Consider the following 5,019-nt stretch of genomic DNA (forward strand, 5'->3'; position numbering starts at 1 on the left):
TCTTCTCTAATAAACTCTTGTTTATTTCAAATTTTTTTTTTTGGGAATAGATCTTAACAACAATCCTACCCAAAATTCTACTAATTACCCTTTTCCATTTGNGAAAACAAGTTTTCCTCCGAATCGTTGGTGACCTGTCAAGCAGTGACAAATACTTCACCCAACGAGTTGACGCAACCAATAAAGAAGGTATATNATCTCAAAATATCCCAAATTATGGCTTTCCACCAAATTTTCCAATCCCATCATCTGTTCCAAGNGCGAATGTTAGCATATGGTATGGCGGCAGACGCGGTCGATGAGTACATCAAAATCGGAGGTACTACAGCATTCNATCCATGATGCCATATTCATCTCAACCACCTCCTTATTCTTCTACTCCATCGGGTAATGAAAGTGTTCAAGATGTTAAAGAAATTGAATTTCANACATTTGTATGAGCAAGTGTATCTCAGAGCTCCAACTCAAGATGACCTCCAAAGAATTTTGCATGTCAGCGAGATTCGGGGGTTTCCGGGGATGATTGGAAGTATTGATTGCATGCACTAGGAATGGAAAAATTGTCCTACGGCGTGGGAAGGTCAATTTAANTTCTACGCAAGTAACTCTTGGAGGGATGAACAGTGCTGAAGCCACTCCAGATACAGAAGATTCAACTTCAACTCGCCGGAAAAGCCCCAAATAGACAACAGAGCAAAATTTGGTGTTATTGAGTGAATGGATTAAATATGGAACAGACAATGTTGTTGGTAAAAACCAAAAAAGTGAAGCTTATTGGGGTAAAATTGCTGACTACTGTAATGAGCATTGCTCATTTCATCCTCCTCGCGACGTAGCTTCATGCAGAAATCATTACAACTACATGNTGTTCGATGATGTTGAACAAGGAAATACTCCAAAAGTGAACTTCTTTGTGAACCAACGCCCATATGATATGGCATATTATCTAGCTGATGGTATCTATCCTTATTATCCAACTTTCGTCAAATCAATTCGTCTTCCTCAAAGTGAACCAGATAAGTTATTTGCACAACACCAAGAAGGATGTCGAAAGGACATCGAACGTGCATTTGGAGTGTTACAAGCTCGATTTAAAATCATTCGCGAACCAGCACGTTTGTGGGACATAGCCGATTTAGCTATGATCATGCGGTCATGTATTATATTACATAATATGATTGTTGAGGATGAGCGAGATACATATGCGCAACATTGGACTGATTATGATCAGTCTGAGGCAAGTGGTTCTAGTACATCACAACCATTCTCTACCGAGGTGCTACCTGCTTTTGCAAATCATGTGCGTGCTAGATGTCAATTACGTGATTCAAATGTCCATCATGAATTGCAAGCAGATCTAGTGAAAAACATATGGGTAAAATTCGGGATGTTCCGTGATTAAAGAGGTTTTTAAATTTGAAGTTTTTAAACACAAATGTCTGTGTGTTTGTATTCCGAATTTGAAGTTTGTGTAATTTTATTTGTTTTAATAATAATAATTTTTATTTTTGTTATATTAAAATATTAAGAAAAAATATAAAATTAAATTAAAAAATAATAATGTAACTTTTATTAATTTTAAATTACTATAAATCTGTTGTTATCAAATTAAGTAAAAATGAAAATATAAAGTGAAAATAGTGGGGTAAGGTGTTGAATTTTATTAAACAAAACCATTGGAGAGGTTAATATCAATTTGGGTGTTGAATTATTAGGTGGAAGAAAGAGAAAATGATGTGGAGTGTTAAAAGTTGAGGTGGAGGGTGTTGAAAAAAAAACCATTGTATATAGCCTAAGTATTTGTGATAATACTTACGCATCTCAATTGTTGTTTGTGGTGTGCAGGTATGTGACGTGGAAGCATGGCGATGAGAAGGAGGATGATCTAAGGTCTCGTTTGTGTGATGTATGGTTATGTTATTGAAACCTTGGATAAAGTTATGCTAGGTTGATGGATAGAATGGTTAGGAACATATTTGTATTGGTTTTGTATTGTTGGTATGTTTCCGCTGTGTATAATGGTTATTGCTGGTTTAATGATGAGTCGTGGTTTAAAGTTGTTTAATTAAGTAGTATGGGATGCTTAATTATATATTGTCTTTACTATATAAAAAAACGAGTCGGGTTGTTTCATTTTGGTATCAGAGCCCTTACGGTTCTAGGGCGGGTTAATGGATGGTTTACCAAGGGGATATATTTTATTATTGAAACACTCAAAGAATTACAAAGGCTCTTAAGACTCTCACACTCAAACTTACTCACTCCAGCTTGAATGAAACTCTTCACCAAGCCTTAGTATTTATATTACAAGTCTTAGGGAATTTTACATAGAATATTCCTTAAGATATTTTTATACTTTATTTTACAACCCTCCATTTATTCAACTCTCTACTTTATTTTACAACCCTCCATTTATTCAAATCTCTCATAACCATATACTTCACTATCATATATCACACACTTATTATTTATTCCCCCTGTCTCCAAAAGAGAATACCACAATTACACACACATAGTGGTACAACCACTTAGGAGGTTTTTAGGATCAATGGTACAACCACTTAGGAGGTTTTTAGGATCAATGCTAAGTGTTTCGGAAGTATTTTAGAAAATGATTATATGATTATGTAAGGATATAAGAAAGATCTTTTACCAAGGGGATATATTTTATTATTGAAACACTCAAAGGATTACAAAGGCTCTTACGACTCTCACACTCAAACTTACTCACTCCAGCTTGAATGAAACTCTTCACCAAGCCTTAGTATTTATATTACAAGTTTTAGGGAATATTACATAGAATATTCCTTAAGATATTTTTATGCTTTATTTTACAACCCTCCATTTATTCAACTCTCTACTTTATTTTACAACCCTCCATTTATTCAACTCTCTCATAACCATATACTTCACTATCATATATCACACACTTATTATTTATTCCCTCTGTCTCCAAAAGAGATGCGACGTTTATCTTATATGTTGTCGTCGNTTACACACACATAGTGGTACAACCACTTAGGAGGTTTTTAGGATCAATGGTACAACCACTTAGGAGGTTTTTAGGATCAATGCTAAGTGTTTCNTCTGTGACGTAGATCTTTTGGCCTGGAATGTATCGCTTTATCTTGTATTGTTTTCCTTCAAATCTGTAGACCTGATGATCTGGATTTGATTGTGGCCATGCGTATTGATCATGAAATCCTGCTAACACTTGTCGCATTTCTTCAGCGAATCCTAGCGGGTAGACGTGTCTGTTGTGCCAGTGTGCTGTGTGAGGACAAAGAAGATTAGGGTCAACTTCAGATTCATTAAATCCATTCAATAATGCAATTTTCTTTGCGCGTTGATGGAAGTTTCCCAAGGTAAAAGCATCATTATTGTAGCTTGTCTCAACGTTCGCATCATATTTCTTTAGGATAATGATTTTCCCGTCTTGTTTTTCTTGGATTGTAGTGATCCTGAACGTGACAAGTATATCCAACTCAGGCTGTGCACGAACATGTTCTTGCCACCAGGTAACATCATGGAATAATATGAGCCACTTGTATAGTAATTTGTAATGCGCCTTTCGTCTAGTCAATATGCATTTCGCCAAGTACTGGAGCAGTTGACTTTTGTGGATGAGGACTGCAATAGTGTAAAGATCTGCCATGTACCAAAGTAGGAGGTATGCTTCTATAGGAAACCGGCCATAATGAGCAGGGTTCATATGGATGGTGGTAAGGAAGGGATAGGCCGGGTGGTAAGGGAGGCCAAGAAGTGGACCCTGATCAAGACCATACCAGTGTATATAAAGCTTTAGGAAACCATGCAGTGTCTCAATCCCTCTGTAGATCAATACATTGTCGAGTAACGATTCTCTTATTCCATGCGGCATATCGGCAATCTTTTTCCGCAGGTTATCTTCTGTTGGATTGTCTGGACTGAGGGTGTATATCATGGGTACTATTGTCGAGATTTGACGCTGAGTTCTTGAAAGAAAATCTGGGAGGAAGTTGTCTTTTCCTTTGATGTGTTTAACATCGCATTTCCACCGGGAAAACCAACTTGCCCACCTGAGTAACTGAGCTTGTGGTAGTACCTTCTGCTTGAACTGAATCATTTTTGGAAAGGATAACATGTCCATCCCGATGAGGAAATGTTGGCCCACCAAATGAAACTCAAATTTTTATATTCCTCTTTTGACAGCGAGTATCTCCTTGTAAGTAGGATGATAGTGTTTTTCACTATCTTTGAAGACTCCACTTTTATAGCCACATATATATATATATATCTTTTCCCTTTCTCATCTTCTTCTAAGAGTATTGCTCCCCAATAGCAATCACTTGCGTCCGTCTGCAGAATTCTTTTTCCTTTTGCTGGGATTTTTAGTGCTGGTAAGGTTGTGGAAATTTTCTTCAATTCTTTTACTGCTTTTGTGCATTTCTGGCTCCAAGGAGGGGCATCTTTCTTGAGTTGAGCAGAGAGAACCGATCTGTGTTTTGCAAGACCATGAATGAAATCCGACATATTAACAATCCCCAGACACTGTTGGACTTGCTTGAAAGATAGTCGTTCATCTGGAAACTCATTGAGTTGGGTGGCAATGTGAGGTTGGAGGTAGTATTCTCCCTTGGATATGTGCATTCCCAGAAAATCAATTTCCGTTTCTCCGATCACCATCTTCTTTTCTGATAGCATAATACCGTATTTTTGTACGATACTGTGGAAATTTGCCAATAATGAAGTGTGGGAATCTATGTCTGACGAGAATAGCAGAATATCGTCGATACACCAGCGCATTTGGGAGGATAGGCTCGAATATCTTGATCATAGCTTTTTGGCATAATGAAGGAGCTACCTTTTGTCCAAAAGGCATGACTTTCCAGTGGTAATGACGATCTGGTACACAAAATCCCGTCTTTGGTCTGTCCTCTGGTTTGATTCCAAGCTGCCAAAATCCTGCTTTTAAGTCAAACTTGGAGAAGATTTGTGCTTGCGGGAGTTTTTGGAATAACACTTCTCTCTTTGGCAAAG

This window comes from Camelina sativa, chromosome 19 (genome assembly GCF_000633955.1).
Source record: "Camelina sativa cultivar DH55 chromosome 19, Cs, whole genome shotgun sequence".
Taxonomy (NCBI): domain Eukaryota; kingdom Viridiplantae; phylum Streptophyta; class Magnoliopsida; order Brassicales; family Brassicaceae; genus Camelina; species Camelina sativa.